Source organism: Eurosta solidaginis, unplaced genomic scaffold (assembly GCF_040869045.1).
Source record: "Eurosta solidaginis isolate ZX-2024a unplaced genomic scaffold, ASM4086904v1 ctg00001782.1, whole genome shotgun sequence".
NCBI lineage: Eukaryota > Metazoa > Arthropoda > Insecta > Diptera > Tephritidae > Eurosta > Eurosta solidaginis.
The window spans coordinates 44,388-65,439 of NW_027137271.1; the positions used below are offsets into that span (position 1 = coordinate 44,388).

General features: G+C 33.0%; 4 non-coding genes across 4 annotated transcripts; all 4 read left to right on the forward strand.

Annotated features, from left to right (window-relative positions):
* LOC137236317 (5S ribosomal RNA) lies at positions 1 to 119 on the forward strand. The gene has a single exon (XR_010948365.1). It is a non-coding gene; the product is annotated as a 5S ribosomal RNA (ribosomal RNA).
* A 5,275-nt stretch (positions 120 to 5,394) lies between these two features.
* On the forward strand, positions 5,395 to 5,513 carry LOC137236318 (5S ribosomal RNA). The gene has a single exon (XR_010948366.1). It is a non-coding gene; the product is annotated as a 5S ribosomal RNA (ribosomal RNA).
* A 5,275-nt stretch (positions 5,514 to 10,788) lies between these two features.
* Positions 10,789 to 10,907, forward strand: LOC137236319 (5S ribosomal RNA). The gene has a single exon (XR_010948367.1). It is a non-coding gene; the product is annotated as a 5S ribosomal RNA (ribosomal RNA).
* Positions 10,908 to 16,313: 5,406 nt separating this feature from the next.
* LOC137236314 (5S ribosomal RNA) lies at positions 16,314 to 16,432 on the forward strand. Its single transcript, XR_010948362.1, has one exon. It is a non-coding gene; the product is annotated as a 5S ribosomal RNA (ribosomal RNA).
* The last annotated feature ends 4,620 nt before the right edge of the window (positions 16,433 to 21,052 follow it).

A 21,052-nucleotide genomic window follows, 5' to 3' on the forward strand; every position in this document is an offset into this window, starting at 1 on the left:
GCCAACGACCATACCACGCTGAATACATCGGTTCTCGTCCGATCACCGAAATTAAGCAGCGTCGGGCGCGGTTAGTACTTAGATGGGGGACCGCTTGGGAACACCGCGTGTTGTTTGCATATCCAACTTTTTCTTTTATTTTATGTATATATATGTACATAAATATTTTTTTTATTAAATTGCATTTAATTGAATAAATACTTGGAATACAATTTAATATTTCTATAGATTCAATGGAAAAATTTCATACGCGCGCATACATTTACGTGCATAATAATATTAGTTATAATTTTTTACCATATCAATTATTGATTTAAAGCTTATAAGCATTCATCATATAAATACAAAATGAATCTGCATAGTACAAATTCATACTCATCCACCTATTATAGTACTTAAAATGGACGCTGATGTCCGATTATGTTCAGATATGTATATTATAATCATATTGATAATTAATAAGCATTCAATGAGAATTTTTTTTATTTTTTTTTGAATGTCATGAAATTTCATTTAATTATACATATAAGTTGTAGACGTCCAATATCAATAATCAATTCAGACTAAAATTCCAAACTTTAGATGCCTTTAAGTGAAGCCATATAGGGTTACTCTAGTGTTGCAATAGAAATATTTAAAAAATTTTTTAAAATAAAATAATGTTGTTAAAACTCAACGAAGATAAGTTTTTTGATTTCTAATTTAACATATTTTATATATCCGAATTAAAATTTTGATTAGTACAAATATATTTTAAGAAATTTCACTTAATTGAGAAAAAATTCGATTTTATCAGTGCAAACTTTTGATTAAAATGCCTGACACTCCGAAAATATGAAATTCATCAATTTAAATGAATTCGTATATCAAACTAACACATTTCAGTTATCTATTTTTACATGAATATTTGCAATAACTTTAATATGTGAATTTTAATTAATTTATTAAGATGAAAAGTTTATCAAATGTAAATGGTACGTAGCACTGAAATGAAAACATTTGTCATCCATCTTTTCGCTGCGCTTCTAAAATTTTAAACAGAGTATCGCATTCTATGCGCTTGTATAAAAAAGTATAAATAGTGAGTTTGTGCTTTGTGTGCTTAAATTGATAAATATTTTCAAGTGTTAATAAAAGTTTAAATAAAATAATTAAGTGAAAATGTCTGACACAATCGCTGTTGCAAATGTTAGCTCACCAGTAGCTGCTTCTGCTGCTGTTGCTGAGAAGAAAGTTGCTGCTAAAAAAGCAACTAAACCCAAAAAACCATCGGTTGCTCCCACTCATCCACCAACTCAACAAATGGTAGATGCATCGATTAAGAATTTGAAGGAACGTGGTGGCTCATCACTTTTGGCAATTAAGAAATATATTAGTGCAACATATAAATGTGACGCCCAAAAATTGGCACCATTTATTAAGCGCTATTTGAAATCGGCTGTTACTAGTGGAAAATTGATTCAAACCAAAGGAAAGGGGGCATCTGGTTCATTTAAATTATCAGCTGCAGCCACTAAATCAGGTGATGGTAAGTCAAAATCGGTTGATAAATCAAAAGCCAAAAAAGATAGTGCAACATTAAAGAAAAAATCGTCGAGTGGTGTTAAAAAGGCAAGTGGTGAGAAAAAAGTGAAAAAAGCTGTTGCCACTAAGAAAACCGCCGAAAAAAAGAAAAGTGAGAAATCTAAGGCTAAAGACGCAAAAAAGACTGGCGCCGTTAAAGCCAAGCCAACCAAGTCGAAATCTGCCACCGCTAAGTCAAAGGCAACAAAAGCAAAAGCAACTGCTACCAAACCAAAAAAGGCTGCGACTAAAAAGCCAGCTGCAAAAAAGGCATCAGCTAAAAAATAAATATGCTGCGTTTTTTTGTGATAATTTACAAGGACACAACATTCATTAAATGTTGAATTATCAATAAGCCCTTTTCAGGGCTACAAAATATACAAACAAAAAGATCAAAAATGTACGCAATACGTCTGACTACAGCGTTGCTTCGCCATAATAATTAACCGCTCTAGTGTCTGACACTGTAAGTCAGCCCTACCATGCTGACCAATTTTAAAATTGATGTTTCAATTGCAAAACAAAATTAAAAATTTTCATCGACTTAGAAAAATTCATATCTCTTTGTTAATTTATATTTTGTGGCCCTGAAAAGCGCCTTTTTGTTAACATTTTTTGATGTTTCAATTGCAAAACAAAATTAAAAATTTTCATCGACTTAGAAAAATTCATATCTCTTTGTTAATTTATATTTTGTGGCCCTGAAAAGGGCCTTTTTGTTAACATTTTTTCCTCAGTCGCACAAATTACTTGGAGCTTGTGTATTTGGTAACAGCCTTAGTACCCTCACTCACGGCATGCTTAGCCAATTCACCAGGCAACAATAGGCGTACGGCAGTTTGAATTTCGCGACTAGTAATTGTTGAACGTTTATTGTAATGAGCTAAACGTGATGCTTCAGCAGCAATACGTTCAAAAATGTCATTAACAAAACTGTTCATGATACTCAATGCTTTCGACGATATACCAGTATCAGGATGTACTTGTTTCAACACTTTATAAATGTAGATGGCATAACTTTCCTTCCTCTTACGCTTCTTCTTCTTGTCGTTTTTAGTAATATTCTTCTGAGCCTTACCGGCCTTCTTAGCTGCTTTACCACTAGTTTTAGGAGGCATATTTAATTTTCACAAAATCACTTCACTATCACTCACACTTTTTAATAATTTTCTAAGTGTCAAAATGCGCACCTTTAAGTGTATTTTTTCCGACAAACCATTCAACCTGTTCGTAACGATTCGCTAAATATTGCCGGCATTAATTTGAAAACATGCGATTGGGGTTGCTCAATGTACAAACGAAAAAGTATATAAGCGCAGCACAAATTGCGTTTAGGAAATAAAGTGCCCAAGCTATTCAGCTAGTGTGTGTATTTGTGAAAAAGTGTATTAAGTGAAATATATAACAACAATGTCTGGCCGTGGTAAAGGTGGTAAAGTAAAGGGAAAGGCAAAGTCACGTTCAAACCGTGCTGGTCTTCAATTCCCTGTCGGTCGTATTCATCGTTTGTTACGTAAAGGCAATTATGCTGAACGTGTTGGTGCCGGTGCTCCAGTATATTTAGCTGCTGTTATGGAATATTTGGCAGCTGAAGTTCTTGAATTGGCTGGTAATGCTGCACGTGATAATAAAAAAACTAGAATTATTCCACGTCATTTACAATTGGCTATTCGTAACGATGAAGAATTGAATAAACTATTGTCTGGAGTTACCATAGCTCAAGGTGGTGTTTTACCAAATATTCAAGCTGTACTTTTACCAAAGAAGACCGAAAAGAAAGCATAAGTGATGTAATCGCCGATTTACATATATTCTTAGACGCCAAATTTAAAACCGTCCTTTTCAGGACGACAAAATATATATACAAAGAGATTAATTATATTGTCATATATATGTATTTATCTATTTTAAAACCTATTAAAACACTTTTTGAAAGAAAAATTTAAAAGGTCGTAAGTACACTTTTGGAAAATTTATTTTTTTAACGAAATCTGCGTTAACAACTACTTCAATTAATAAAATAGTGTTTGAAAATATTCATAAAAAAGTTGACTTACATCATTTTCCAGAAGAAAAAAAACTGAGCAACATTAAAAAAGTACAGCATGCAAGCTACTACATATTGTATGTATATATGTACATATGTATGTTTGTATGAGCATCTCGACAAAGGCGCAAAAAGTTGTGGCGTGTATTCATACGTACCAAAGGTACAAACACACAACCGTGCATACATACTAATGTATGTGTTTAGCAAATACATGTGTATATACTCGTGAGTAGGTATACACACCATATTAAGGGTAAAACTACAGCTGCTACTATCAAAATACGAATTTTCATTAACAGTTGCTTCAGTTATTTTTGATCTTTTTTGTTTAAAAAAATTTGTGGTCCTGAAAAGGACCGTTTATAATATTTATTAAAATATGGAATTAAGCACGTTCACCACGTATACGTCTAGCCAATTGAATATCTTTTGGCATAATTGTGACACGTTTTGCATGAATGGCACACAAATTTGTATCTTCGAACAAACCAACTAAATATGCTTCACTTGCTTCTTGTAATGCCATCTGTACCTGGGCGATAACGATGTGGCTTCTTCACTCCACCAGTTGCCGGCGCACTTTTGCGAGCAGCTTTAGTGGCCAATTGTTTACGTGGCGCTTTACCACCAGTCGATTTACGGGCTGTTTGCTTTGTACGAGCCATTTCTCACTTTTATTTTTCACAATTCAAAATAAACATTGATCACTGAACACTTCACTTAATAAACCTAATTTTTATAAATGTGGAAATACATATAATAAAATACACAAAAACGTTTCATTTGTCCATTTTTTTAGGGTTGCAATATTGTGCGAGTTAAAATGAGATAGAAATATTTATGCCACATAATGGTAGCTCACTCAATGTTGTGGATTTTTGTATAAATAGCAGCTACGTTCGGTAACCAAGCTATTAGTTGTGAAGTGAAGTGATCAAGTGAAGTGTTCTTGTGAAAGCTAAAAAAAGTGCTAAATAGAAAAAATGACTGGTCGTGGCAAAGGTGGAAAAGGATTAGGTAAAGGTGGCGCCAAACGTCATCGCAAAGTTTTACGTGATAACATCCAAGGTATCACAAAGCCAGCTATTCGACGTTTAGCACGTCGTGGTGGCGTAAAACGTATATCTGGTTTAATATATGAAGAAACTCGTGGTGTTTTAAAAGTATTTTTGGAAAATGTTATCCGTGATGCAGTCACTTATACTGAACATGCTAAAAGGAAAACAGTTACGGCTATGGATGTTGTATATGCATTGAAGAGGCAGGGTCGTACATTGTATGGTTTCGGCGGTTAAATTCATTTTTACGGACATATTAACACAAAATAAATATACATTCAAACAAACGGTCCTTTTCAGGACCACAATATTTTTTAACAAAGATTTCAAAATTTCTCTAATACAATACATAACAGAAAGATATGTTATTAAGATGTACATGCATATGTAGTATGTATGAATGTTCGTTTAAACTAAGTAGCATACGTATGTATGCATAATGAAAACTCATGCAAATTAATATACCCCGACACAAGCCAAGCGATATAAATATGTCTATAATAGCAGGCTTATTTTCAAAAATGGCATAAGTTCATTTTTGTAAAAAAATAAACTTAATCTGATTTTAGTAGCAAGAGTATCTGAATACACTAAACTATAAAGTATATAACAAAATTTACTTAAATCGACTTATATCATTTAAAAAAAAAAAGGACAAATTCACAGCTGCGAGTATACACATTAAAATAGCCATACTTATACCAATTTAGGCAAACAAATTTTGCCAACGACCATACCACGCTGAATACATCGGTTCTCGTCCGATCACCGAAATTAAGCAGCGTCGGGCGCGGTTAGTACTTAGATGGGGGACCGCTTGGGAACACCGCGTGTTGTTTGCATATCCAACTTTTTCTTTTATTTTATGTATATATATGTACATAAATATTTTTTTTATTAAATTGCATTTAATTGAATAAATACTTGGAATACAATTTAATATTTCTATAGATTCAATGGAAAAATTTCATACGCGCGCATACATTTACGTGCATAATAATATTAGTTATAATTTTTTACCATATCAATTATTGATTTAAAGCTTATAAGCATTCATCATATAAATACAAAATGAATCTGCATAGTACAAATTCATACTCATCCACCTATTATAGTACTTAAAATGGACGCTGATGTCCGATTATGTTCAGATATGTATATTATAATCATATTGATAATTAATAAGCATTCAATGAGAATTTTTTTTATTTTTTTTTGAATGTCATGAAATTTCATTTAATTATACATATAAGTTGTAGACGTCCAATATCAATAATCAATTCAGACTAAAATTCCAAACTTTAGATGCCTTTAAGTGAAGCCATATAGGGTTACTCTAGTGTTGCAATAGAAATATTTAAAAAATTTTTTAAAATAAAATAATGTTGTTAAAACTCAACGAAGATAAGTTTTTTGATTTCTAATTTAACATATTTTATATATCCGAATTAAAATTTTGATTAGTACAAATATATTTTAAGAAATTTCACTTAATTGAGAAAAAATTCGATTTTATCAGTGCAAACTTTTGATTAAAATGCCTGACACTCCGAAAATATGAAATTCATCAATTTAAATGAATTCGTATATCAAACTAACACATTTCAGTTATCTATTTTTACATGAATATTTGCAATAACTTTAATATGTGAATTTTAATTAATTTATTAAGATGAAAAGTTTATCAAATGTAAATGGTACGTAGCACTGAAATGAAAACATTTGTCATCCATCTTTTCGCTGCGCTTCTAAAATTTTAAACAGAGTATCGCATTCTATGCGCTTGTATAAAAAAGTATAAATAGTGAGTTTGTGCTTTGTGTGCTTAAATTGATAAATATTTTCAAGTGTTAATAAAAGTTTAAATAAAATAATTAAGTGAAAATGTCTGACACAATCGCTGTTGCAAATGTTAGCTCACCAGTAGCTGCTTCTGCTGCTGTTGCTGAGAAGAAAGTTGCTGCTAAAAAAGCAACTAAACCCAAAAAACCATCGGTTGCTCCCACTCATCCACCAACTCAACAAATGGTAGATGCATCGATTAAGAATTTGAAGGAACGTGGTGGCTCATCACTTTTGGCAATTAAGAAATATATTAGTGCAACATATAAATGTGACGCCCAAAAATTGGCACCATTTATTAAGCGCTATTTGAAATCGGCTGTTACTAGTGGAAAATTGATTCAAACCAAAGGAAAGGGGGCATCTGGTTCATTTAAATTATCAGCTGCAGCCACTAAATCAGGTGATGGTAAGTCAAAATCGGTTGATAAATCAAAAGCCAAAAAAGATAGTGCAACATTAAAGAAAAAATCGTCGAGTGGTGTTAAAAAGGCAAGTGGTGAGAAAAAAGTGAAAAAAGCTGTTGCCACTAAGAAAACCGCCGAAAAAAAGAAAAGTGAGAAATCTAAGGCTAAAGACGCAAAAAAGACTGGCGCCGTTAAAGCCAAGCCAACCAAGTCGAAATCTGCCACCGCTAAGTCAAAGGCAACAAAAGCAAAAGCAACTGCTACCAAACCAAAAAAGGCTGCGACTAAAAAGCCAGCTGCAAAAAAGGCATCAGCTAAAAAATAAATATGCTGCGTTTTTTTGTGATAATTTACAAGGACACAACATTCATTAAATGTTGAATTATCAATAAGCCCTTTTCAGGGCTACAAAATATACAAACAAAAAGATCAAAAATGTACGCAATACGTCTGACTACAGCGTTGCTTCGCCATAATAATTAACCGCTCTAGTGTCTGACACTGTAAGTCAGCCCTACCATGCTGACCAATTTTAAAATTGATGTTTCAATTGCAAAACAAAATTAAAAATTTTCATCGACTTAGAAAAATTCATATCTCTTTGTTAATTTATATTTTGTGGCCCTGAAAAGCGCCTTTTTGTTAACATTTTTTGATGTTTCAATTGCAAAACAAAATTAAAAATTTTCATCGACTTAGAAAAATTCATATCTCTTTGTTAATTTATATTTTGTGGCCCTGAAAAGGGCCTTTTTGTTAACATTTTTTCCTCAGTCGCACAAATTACTTGGAGCTTGTGTATTTGGTAACAGCCTTAGTACCCTCACTCACGGCATGCTTAGCCAATTCACCAGGCAACAATAGGCGTACGGCAGTTTGAATTTCGCGACTAGTAATTGTTGAACGTTTATTGTAATGAGCTAAACGTGATGCTTCAGCAGCAATACGTTCAAAAATGTCATTAACAAAACTGTTCATGATACTCATTGCTTTCGACGATATACCAGTATCAGGATGTACTTGTTTCAACACTTTATAAATGTAGATGGCATAACTTTCCTTCCTCTTACGCTTCTTCTTCTTGTCGTTTTTAGTAATATTCTTCTGAGCCTTACCGGCCTTCTTAGCTGCTTTACCACTAGTTTTAGGAGGCATATTTAATTTTCACAAAATCACTTCACTATCACTCACACTTTTTAATAATTTTCTAAGTGTCAAAATGCGCACCTTTAAGTGTATTTTTTCCGACAAACCATTCAACCTGTTCGTAACGATTCGCTAAATATTGCCGGCATTAATTTGAAAACATGCGATTGGGGTTGCTCAATGTACAAACGAAAAAGTATATAAGCGCAGCACAAATTGCGTTTAGGAAATAAAGTGCCCAAGCTATTCAGCTAGTGTGTGTATTTGTGAAAAAGTGTATTAAGTGAAATATATAACAACAATGTCTGGCCGTGGTAAAGGTGGTAAAGTAAAGGGAAAGGCAAAGTCACGTTCAAACCGTGCTGGTCTTCAATTCCCTGTCGGTCGTATTCATCGTTTGTTACGTAAAGGCAATTATGCTGAACGTGTTGGTGCCGGTGCTCCAGTATATTTAGCTGCTGTTATGGAATATTTGGCAGCTGAAGTTCTTGAATTGGCTGGTAATGCTGCACGTGATAATAAAAAAACTAGAATTATTCCACGTCATTTACAATTGGCTATTCGTAACGATGAAGAATTGAATAAACTATTGTCTGGAGTTACCATAGCTCAAGGTGGTGTTTTACCAAATATTCAAGCTGTACTTTTACCAAAGAAGACCGAAAAGAAAGCATAAGTGATGTAATCGCCGATTTACATATATTCTTAGACGCCAAATTTAAAACCGTCCTTTTCAGGACGACAAAATATATATACAAAGAGATTAATTATATTGTCATATATATGTATTTATCTATTTTAAAACCTATTAAAACACTTTTTGAAAGAAAAATTTAAAAGGTCGTAAGTACACTTTTGGAAAATTTATTTTTTTAACGAAATCTGCGTTAACAACTACTTCAATTAATAAAATAGTGTTTGAAAATATTCATAAAAAAGTTGACTTACATCATTTTCCAGAAGAAAAAAAACTGAGCAACATTAAAAAAGTACAGCATGCAAGCTACTACATATTGTATGTATATATGTACATATGTATGTTTGTATGAGCATCTCGACAAAGGCGCAAAAAGTTGTGGCGTGTATTCATACGTACCAAAGGTACAAACACACAACCGTGCATACATACTAATGTATGTGTTTAGCAAATACATGTGTATATACTCGTGAGTAGGTATACACACCATATTAAGGGTAAAACTACAGCTGCTACTATCAAAATACGAATTTTCATTAACAGTTGCTTCAGTTATTTTTGATCTTTTTTGTTTAAAAAAATTTGTGGTCCTGAAAAGGACCGTTTATAATATTTATTAAAATATGGAATTAAGCACGTTCACCACGTATACGTCTAGCCAATTGAATATCTTTTGGCATAATTGTGACACGTTTTGCATGAATGGCACACAAATTTGTATCTTCGAACAAACCAACTAAATATGCTTCACTTGCTTCTTGTAATGCCATCTGTACCTGGGCGATAACGATGTGGCTTCTTCACTCCACCAGTTGCCGGCGCACTTTTGCGAGCAGCTTTAGTGGCCAATTGTTTACGTGGCGCTTTACCACCAGTCGATTTACGGGCTGTTTGCTTTGTACGAGCCATTTCTCACTTTTATTTTTCACAATTCAAAATAAACATTGATCACTGAACACTTCACTTAATAAACCTAATTTTTATAAATGTGGAAATACATATAATAAAATACACAAAAACGTTTCATTTGTCCATTTTTTTAGGGTTGCAATATTGTGCGAGTTAAAATGAGATAGAAATATTTATGCCACATAATGGTAGCTCACTCAATGTTGTGGATTTTTGTATAAATAGCAGCTACGTTCGGTAACCAAGCTATTAGTTGTGAAGTGAAGTGATCAAGTGAAGTGTTCTTGTGAAAGCTAAAAAAAGTGCTAAATAGAAAAAATGACTGGTCGTGGCAAAGGTGGAAAAGGATTAGGTAAAGGTGGCGCCAAACGTCATCGCAAAGTTTTACGTGATAACATCCAAGGTATCACAAAGCCAGCTATTCGACGTTTAGCACGTCGTGGTGGCGTAAAACGTATATCTGGTTTAATATATGAAGAAACTCGTGGTGTTTTAAAAGTATTTTTGGAAAATGTTATCCGTGATGCAGTCACTTATACTGAACATGCTAAAAGGAAAACAGTTACGGCTATGGATGTTGTATATGCATTGAAGAGGCAGGGTCGTACATTGTATGGTTTCGGCGGTTAAATTCATTTTTACGGACATATTAACACAAAATAAATATACATTCAAACAAACGGTCCTTTTCAGGACCACAATATTTTTTAACAAAGATTTCAAAATTTCTCTAATACAATACATAACAGAAAGATATGTTATTAAGATGTACATGCATATGTAGTATGTATGAATGTTCGTTTAAACTAAGTAGCATACGTATGTATGCATAATGAAAACTCATGCAAATTAATATACCCCGACACAAGCCAAGCGATATAAATATGTCTATAATAGCAGGCTTATTTTCAAAAATGGCATAAGTTCATTTTTGTAAAAAAATAAACTTAATCTGATTTTAGTAGCAAGAGTATCTGAATACACTAAACTATAAAGTATATAACAAAATTTACTTAAATCGACTTATATCATTTAAAAAAAAAAAGGACAAATTCACAGCTGCGAGTATACACATTAAAATAGCCATACTTATACCAATTTAGGCAAACAAATTTTGCCAACGACCATACCACGCTGAATACATCGGTTCTCGTCCGATCACCGAAATTAAGCAGCGTCGGGCGCGGTTAGTACTTAGATGGGGGACCGCTTGGGAACACCGCGTGTTGTTTGCATATCCAACTTTTTCTTTTATTTTATGTATATATATGTACATAAATATTTTTTTTATTAAATTGCATTTAATTGAATAAATACTTGGAATACAATTTAATATTTCTATAGATTCAATGGAAAAATTTCATACGCGCGCATACATTTACGTGCATAATAATATTAGTTATAATTTTTTACCATATCAATTATTGATTTAAAGCTTATAAGCATTCATCATATAAATACAAAATGAATCTGCATAGTACAAATTCATACTCATCCACCTATTATAGTACTTAAAATGGACGCTGATGTCCGATTATGTTCAGATATGTATATTATAATCATATTGATAATTAATAAGCATTCAATGAGAATTTTTTTTATTTTTTTTTGAATGTCATGAAATTTCATTTAATTATACATATAAGTTGTAGACGTCCAATATCAATAATCAATTCAGACTAAAATTCCAAACTTTAGATGCCTTTAAGTGAAGCCATATAGGGTTACTCTAGTGTTGCAATAGAAATATTTAAAAAATTTTTTAAAATAAAATAATGTTGTTAAAACTCAACGAAGATAAGTTTTTTGATTTCTAATTTAACATATTTTATATATCCGAATTAAAATTTTGATTAGTACAAATATATTTTAAGAAATTTCACTTAATTGAGAAAAAATTCGATTTTATCAGTGCAAACTTTTGATTAAAATGCCTGACACTCCGAAAATATGAAATTCATCAATTTAAATGAATTCGTATATCAAACTAACACATTTCAGTTATCTATTTTTACATGAATATTTGCAATAACTTTAATATGTGAATTTTAATTAATTTATTAAGATGAAAAGTTTATCAAATGTAAATGGTACGTAGCACTGAAATGAAAACATTTGTCATCCATCTTTTCGCTGCGCTTCTAAAATTTTAAACAGAGTATCGCATTCTATGCGCTTGTATAAAAAAGTATAAATAGTGAGTTTGTGCTTTGTGTGCTTAAATTGATAAATATTTTCAAGTGTTAATAAAAGTTTAAATAAAATAATTAAGTGAAAATGTCTGACACAATCGCTGTTGCAAATGTTAGCTCACCAGTAGCTGCTTCTGCTGCTGTTGCTGAGAAGAAAGTTGCTGCTAAAAAAGCAACTAAACCCAAAAAACCATCGGTTGCTCCCACTCATCCACCAACTCAACAAATGGTAGATGCATCGATTAAGAATTTGAAGGAACGTGGTGGCTCATCACTTTTGGCAATTAAGAAATATATTAGTGCAACATATAAATGTGACGCCCAAAAATTGGCACCATTTATTAAGCGCTATTTGAAATCGGCTGTTACTAGTGGAAAATTGATTCAAACCAAAGGAAAGGGGGCATCTGGTTCATTTAAATTATCAGCTGCAGCCACTAAATCAGGTGATGGTAAGTCAAAATCGGTTGATAAATCAAAAGCCAAAAAAGATAGTGCAACATTAAAGAAAAAATCGTCGAGTGGTGTTAAAAAGGCAAGTGGTGAGAAAAAAGTGAAAAAAGCTGTTGCCACTAAGAAAACCGCCGAAAAAAAGAAAAGTGAGAAATCTAAGGCTAAAGACGCAAAAAAGACTGGCGCCGTTAAAGCCAAGCCAACCAAGTCGAAATCTGCCACCGCTAAGTCAAAGGCAACAAAAGCAAAAGCAACTGCTACCAAACCAAAAAAGGCTGCGACTAAAAAGCCAGCTGCAAAAAAGGCATCAGCTAAAAAATAAATATGCTGCGTTTTTTTGTGATAATTTACAAGGACACAACATTCATTAAATGTTGAATTATCAATAAGCCCTTTTCAGGGCTACAAAATATACAAACAAAAAGATCAAAAATGTACGCAATACGTCTGACTACAGCGTTGCTTCGCCATAATAATTAACCGCTCTAGTGTCTGACACTGTAAGTCAGCCCTACCATGCTGACCAATTTTAAAATTGATGTTTCAATTGCAAAACAAAATTAAAAATTTTCATCGACTTAGAAAAATTCATATCTCTTTGTTAATTTATATTTTGTGGCCCTGAAAAGCGCCTTTTTGTTAACATTTTTTGATGTTTCAATTGCAAAACAAAATTAAAAATTTTCATCGACTTAGAAAAATTCATATCTCTTTGTTAATTTATATTTTGTGGCCCTGAAAAGGGCCTTTTTGTTAACATTTTTTCCTCAGTCGCACAAATTACTTGGAGCTTGTGTATTTGGTAACAGCCTTAGTACCCTCACTCACGGCATGCTTAGCCAATTCACCAGGCAACAATAGGCGTACGGCAGTTTGAATTTCGCGACTAGTAATTGTTGAACGTTTATTGTAATGAGCTAAACGTGATGCTTCAGCAGCAATACGTTCAAAAATGTCATTAACAAAACTGTTCATGATACTCATTGCTTTCGACGATATACCAGTATCAGGATGTACTTGTTTCAACACTTTATAAATGTAGATGGCATAACTTTCCTTCCTCTTACGCTTCTTCTTCTTGTCGTTTTTAGTAATATTCTTCTGAGCCTTACCGGCCTTCTTAGCTGCTTTACCACTAGTTTTAGGAGGCATATTTAATTTTCACAAAATCACTTCACTATCACTCACACTTTTTAATAATTTTCTAAGTGTCAAAATGCGCACCTTTAAGTGTATTTTTTCCGACAAACCATTCAACCTGTTCGTAACGATTCGCTAAATATTGCCGGCATTAATTTGAAAACATGCGATTGGGGTTGCTCAATGTACAAACGAAAAAGTATATAAGCGCAGCACAAATTGCGTTTAGGAAATAAAGTGCCCAAGCTATTCAGCTAGTGTGTGTATTTGTGAAAAAGTGTATTAAGTGAAATATATAACAACAATGTCTGGCCGTGGTAAAGGTGGTAAAGTAAAGGGAAAGGCAAAGTCACGTTCAAACCGTGCTGGTCTTCAATTCCCTGTCGGTCGTATTCATCGTTTGTTACGTAAAGGCAATTATGCTGAACGTGTTGGTGCCGGTGCTCCAGTATATTTAGCTGCTGTTATGGAATATTTGGCAGCTGAAGTTCTTGAATTGGCTGGTAATGCTGCACGTGATAATAAAAAAACTAGAATTATTCCACGTCATTTACAATTGGCTATTCGTAACGATGAAGAATTGAATAAACTATTGTCTGGAGTTACCATAGCTCAAGGTGGTGTTTTACCAAATATTCAAGCTGTACTTTTACCAAAGAAGACCGAAAAGAAAGCATAAGTGATGTAATCGCCGATTTACATATATTCTTAGACGCCAAATTTAAAACCGTCCTTTTCAGGACGACAAAATATATATACAAAGAGATTAATTATATTGTCATATATATGTATTTATCTATTTTAAAACCTATTAAAACACTTTTTGAAAGAAAAATTTAAAAGGTCGTAAGTACACTTTTGGAAAATTTATTTTTTTAACGAAATCTGCGTTAACAACTACTTCAATTAATAAAATAGTGTTTGAAAATATTCATAAAAAAGTTGACTTACATCATTTTCCAGAAGAAAAAAAACTGAGCAACATTAAAAAAGTACAGCATGCAAGCTACTACATATTGTATGTATATATGTACATATGTATGTTTGTATGAGCATCTCGACAAAGGCGCAAAAAGTTGTGGCGTGTATTCATACGTACCAAAGGTACAAACACACAACCGTGCATACATACTAATGTATGTGTTTAGCAAATAAATGTGTATATACTCGTGAGTAGGTATACACACCATATTAAGGGTAAAACTACAGCTGCTACTATCAAAATACGAATTTTCATTAACAGTTGCTTCAGTTATTTTTGATCTTTTTTGTTTAAAAAAATTTGTGGTCCTGAAAAGGACCGTTTATAATATTTATTAAAATATGGAATTAAGCACGTTCACCACGTATACGTCTAGCCAATTGAATATCTTTTGGCATAATTGTGACACGTTTTGCATGAATGGCACACAAATTTGTATCTTCGAACAAACCAACTAAATATGCTTCACTTGCTTCTTGTAATGCCATAACAGCTGAACTCTGGAAACGTAAATCAGTTTTAAAATCTTGAGCAATTTCACGCACCAAACGTTGGAATGGCAATTTACGAATCAACAGTTCGGTACTCTTCTGATAACGACGAATTTCACGCAAAGCGACTGTACCTGGGCGATAACGATGTGGCTTCTTCACTCCACCAGTTGCCGGCGCACTTTTGCGAGCAGCTTTAGTGGCCAATTGTTTACGTGGCGCTTTACCACCAGTCGATTTACGGGCTGTTTGCTTTGTACGAGCCATTTCTCACTTTTATTTTTCACAATTCAAAATAAACATTGATCACTGAACACTTCACTTAATAAACCTAATTTTTATAAATGTGGAAATACATATAATAAAATACACAAAAACGTTTCATTTGTCCATTTTTTTAGGGTTGCAATATTGTGCGAGTTAAAATGAGATAGAAATATTTATGCCACATAATGGTAGCTCACTCAATGTTGTGGATTTTTGTATAAATAGCAGCTACGTTCGGTAACCAAGCTATTAGTTGTGAAGTGAAGTGATCAAGTGAAGTGTTCTTGTGAAAGCTAAAAAAAGTGCTAAATAGAAAAAATGACTGGTCGTGGCAAAGGTGGAAAAGGATTAGGTAAAGGTGGCGCCAAACGTCATCGCAAAGTTTTACGTGATAACATCCAAGGTATCACAAAGCCAGCTATTCGACGTTTAGCACGTCGTGGTGGCGTAAAACGTATATCTGGTTTAATATATGAAGAAACTCGTGGTGTTTTAAAAGTATTTTTGGAAAATGTTATCCGTGATGCAGTCACTTATACTGAACATGCTAAAAGGAAAACAGTTACGGCTATGGATGTTGTATATGCATTGAAGAGGCAGGGTCGTACATTGTATGGTTTCGGCGGTTAAATTCATTTTTACGGACATATTAACACAAAATAAATATACATTCAAACAAACGGTCCTTTTCAGGACCACAATATTTTTTAACAAAGATTTCAAAATTTCTCTAATACAATACATAACAGAAAGATATGTTATTAAGATGTACATGCATATGTAGTATGTATGAATGTTCGTTTAAACTAAGTAGCATACGTATGTATGCATAATGAAAACTCATGCAAATGAATATACCCCGACACAAGCCAAGCGATATAAATATGTCTATAATAGCAGGCTTATTTTCAAAAATGGCATAAGTTCATTTTTGTAAAAAAATAAACTTAATCTGATTTTAGTAGCAAGAGTATCTGAATACACTAAACTATAAAGTATATAACAAAATTTACTTAAATCGACTTATATCATTTAAAAAAAAAAAGGACAAATTCACAGCTGCGAGTATACACATTAAAATAGCCATACTTATACCAATTTAGGCAAACAAATTTTGCCAACGACCATACCACGCTGAATACATCGGTTCTCGTCCGATCACCGAAATTAAGCAGCGTCGGGCGCGGTTAGTACTTAGATGGGGGACCGCTTGGGAACACCGCGTGTTGTTGGCATATCCAACTTTTTCTTTTATTTTATGTATATATATGTACATAAATATTTTTTTTATTAAATTGCATTTAATTGAATAAATACTTGGAATACAATTTAATATTTCTATAGATTCAATGGAAAAATTTCATACGCGCGCATACATTTACGTGCATAATAATATTAGTTATAATTTTTTACCATATCAATTATTGATTTAAAGCTTATAAGCATTCATCATATAAATACAAAATGAATCTGCATAGTACAAATTCATACTCATCCACCTATTATAGTACTTAAAATGGACGCTGATGTCCGATTATGTTCAGATATGTATATTATAATCATATTGATAATTAATAAGCATTCAATGAGAATTTTTTTTATTTTTTTTTGAATGTCATGAAATTTCATTTAATTATACATATAAGTTGTAGACGTCCAATATCAATAATCAATTCAGACTAAAATTCCAAACTTTAGATGCCTTTAAGTGAAGCCATATAGGGTTACTCTAGTGTTGCAATAGAAATATTTAAAAAATTTTTTAAAATAAAATAATGTTGTTAAAACTCAACGAAGATAAGTTTTTTGATTTCTAATTTAACATATTTTATATATCCGAATTAAAATTTTGATTAGTACAAATATATTTTAAGAAATTTCACTTAATTGAGAAAAAATTCGATTTTATCAGTGCAAACTTTTGATTAAAATGCCTGACACTCCGAAAATATGAAATTCATCAATTTAAGTGAATTCGTATATCAAACTAACACATTTCAGTTATCTATTTTTACATGAATATTTGCAATAACTTTAATATGTGAATTTTAATTAATTTATTAAGATGAAAAGTTTATCAAATGTAAATGGTACGTAGCACTGAAATGAAAACATTTGTCATCCATCTTTTCGCTGCGCTTCTCAAATTTTAAACAGAGTATCGCATTCTATGCGCTTGTATAAAAAAGTATAAATAGTGAGTTTGTGCTTTGTGTGCTTAAATTGATAAATATTTTCAAGTGTTAATAAAAGTTTAAATAAAATAATTAAGTGAAAATGTCTGACACAATCGCTGTTGCAAATGTTAGCTCACCAGTAGCTGCTTCTGCTGCTGTTGCTGAGAAGAAAGTTGCTGCTAAAAAAGCAACTAAACCCAAAAAACCATCGGTTGCTCCCACTCATCCACCAACTCAACAAATGGTAGATGCATCGATTAAGAATTTGAAGGAACGTGGTGGCTCATCACTTTTGGCAATTAAGAAATATATTAGTGCAACATATAAATGTGACGCCCAAAAATTGGCACCATTTATTAAGCGCTATTTGAAATCGGCTGTTACTAGTGGAAAATTGATTCAAACCAAAGGAAAGGGGGCATCTGGTTCATTTAAATTATCAGCTGCAGCCACTAAATCAGGTGATGGTAAGTCAAAATCGGTTGATAAATCAAAAGCCAAAAAAGATAGTGCAACATTAAAGAAAAAATCGTCGAGTGGTGTTAAAAAGGCAAGTGGTGAGAAAAAAGTGAAAAAAGCTGTTGCCACTAAGAAAACCGCCGAAAAAAAGAAAAGTGAGAAATCTAAGGCTAAAGACGCAAAAAAGACTGGCGCCGTTAAAGCCAAGCCAACCAAGTCGAAATCTGCCACCGCTAAGTCAAAGGCAACAAAAGCAAAAGCAACTGCTACCAAACCAAAAAAGGCTGCGACTAAAAAGCCAGCTGCAAAAAAGGCATCAGCTAAAAAATAAATATGCTGCGTTTTTTTTGTGATAATTTACAATGACACAACATTCATTAAATGTTGAATTATCAATAAGCCCTTTTCAGGGCTACAAAATATACAAACAAAAAGATCAAAAATGTACGCAATACGTCTGACTACAGCGTTGCTTCGCCATAATAATTAACCGCTCTAGTGTCTGACACTGTAAGTCAGCCCTACCATGCTGACCAATTTTAAAATTGATGTTTCAATTGCAAAACAAAATTAAAAATTTTCATCGACTTAGAAAAATTCATATCTCTTTGTTAATTTATATTTTGTGGCCCTGAAAAGGGCCTTTTTGTTAACATTTTTTCCTCAGTCGCACAAATTACTTGGAGCTTGTGTATTTGGTAACAGCCTTAGTACCCTCACTCACGGCATGCTTAGCCAATTCACCAGGCAACAATAGGCGTACGGCAGTTTGAATTTCGCGACTAGTAATTGTTGAACGTTTATTGTAATGAGCTAAACGTGATGCTGCAGCAGCAATACGTTCAAAAATGTCATTAACAAAACTGTTCATGATACTCATTGCTTTCGACGATATACCAGTATCAGGATGTACTTGTTTCAACACTTTATAAATGTAGATGGCATAACTTTCCTTCCTCTTACGCTTCTTCTTCTTGTCGTTTTTAGTAATATTCTTCTGAGCCTTACCGGCCTTCTTAGCTGCTTTACCACTAGTTTTAGGAGGCATATTTAATTTTCACAAAATCACTTCACTATCACTCACACTTTTTAATAATTTTCTAATTGTCAAAATGCGCACCTTTAAGTGTATTTTTTCCGACAAACCATTCAACCTGTTCGTAACGATTCGCTAAATATTGCCGGAGTTAATTTGAAAACATGCGATTGGGGTTGCTCAATGTACAAACGAAAAAGTATATAAGCGCAGCACAAATTGCGTTTAGGAAATAAAGTGCCCAAGCTATTCAGCTAGTGTGTGTATTTGTGAAAAAGTGTATTAAGTGAAATATATAACAACAATGCCTGGCCGTGGTAAAGGTGGTAAAGTAAAGGGAAAGGCAAAGTCACGTTCAAACCGTGCTGGTCTTCAATTTCCTGTCGGTCGTATTCATCGTTTGTTACGTAAAGGCAATTATGCTGAACGTGTTGGTGCCGGTGCTCCAGTATATTTAGCTGCTGTTATGGAATATTTGGCAGCTGAAGTTCTTGAATTGGCTGGTAATGCTGCACGTGATAATAAAAAAACTAGAATTATTCCACGTCATTTACAATTGGCTATTCGTAACGATGAAGAATTGAATAAACTATTGTCTGGAGTTACCATAGCTCAAGGTGGTGTTTTACCAAATATTCAAGCTGTACTTTTGCCAAAGAAGACCGAAAAGAAAGCATAAGTGATGTAATCGCCGATTTACATATATTCTTAGACGCCAAATTTAAAACCGTCCTTTTCAGGACGACAAAATATATATACAAAGAGATTAATTATATTGTCATATATATGTATTTATCTATTTTAAAACCTATTAAAACACTTTTTGAAAGAAAAATTTAAAAGGTCATAAGTACACTTTTGGAAAATTTATTTTTTTAACGAAATCTGCGTTAACAACTACTTCAATTAATAAAATAGTGTTTGAAAATATTCATAAAAAAGTTGACTTACATCATTTTCCAGAAGAAAAAAAACTGAGCAACATTAAAAAAGTACAGCATGCAAGCTACTACATATTGTATGTATATATGTACATATGTATGTTTGTATGAGCATCTCGACAAAGGCGCAAAAAGTTGTGGCGTGTATTCATACGTACCAAAGGTACAAACACACAACCGTGCATACATACTAATGTATGTGTTTAGCAAATAAATGTGTATATACTCGTGAGTAGGTATACACACCATATTAAGGGTAAAACTACAGCTGCTACTATCAAAATACGAATTTTCATTAACAGTTGCTTCAGTTATTTTTGATCTTTTTTGTTTAAAAAAATTTGTGGTCCTGAAAAGGACCGTTTATAATATTTATTAAAATATGGAATTAAGCACGTTCACCACGTATACGTCTAGCCAATTGAATATCTTTTGGCATAATTGTGACACGTTTTGCATGAATGGCACACAAATTTGTATCTTCGAACAAACCAACTAAATATGCTTCACTTGCTTCTTGTAATGCCATAACAGCTGAACTCTGGAAACGTAAATCAGTTTTAAAATCTTGAGCAATTTCACGCACCAAACGTTGGAATGGCAATTTACGAATCAACAGTTCGGTACTCTTCTGATAACGACGAATTTCACGCAAAGCGACTGTACCTGGGCGATAACGATGTGGCTTCTTCACTCCACCAGTTGCCGGCGCACTTTTGCGAGCAGCTTTAGTGGCCAATTGTTTACGTGGCGCTTTAGCACCAGTCGATTTACGGGCTGTTTGCTTTGTACGAGCCATTTCTCACTTTTATTTTTCACAATTCAAAATAAACACTGATCACTGAACACTTCACTTAATAAACCTAATTTTTATAAATGTGGAAATACATATAATAAAATACACAAAAACGTTTCAATTGTCCATTTTTTTTAGGGTTGCAATATTGTGCGAGTTAAAATGAGATAGAAATATTTATGCCACATAATGGTAGCTCACTCAATGTTGTGGATTTTTGTATAAATAGCAGCTACGTTCGGTAACCAAGCTATTAGTTGTGAAGTGAAGTGATCAAGTGAAGTGTTCTTGTGAAAGCTAAAAAAAGTGCTAAATAGAAAAAATGACTGGTCGTGGCAAAGGTGGAAAAGGATTAGGTAAAGGTGGCGCCAAACGTCATCGCAAAGTTTTACGTGATAACATCCAAGGTATCACAAAGCCAGCTATTCGACGTTTAGCACGTCGTG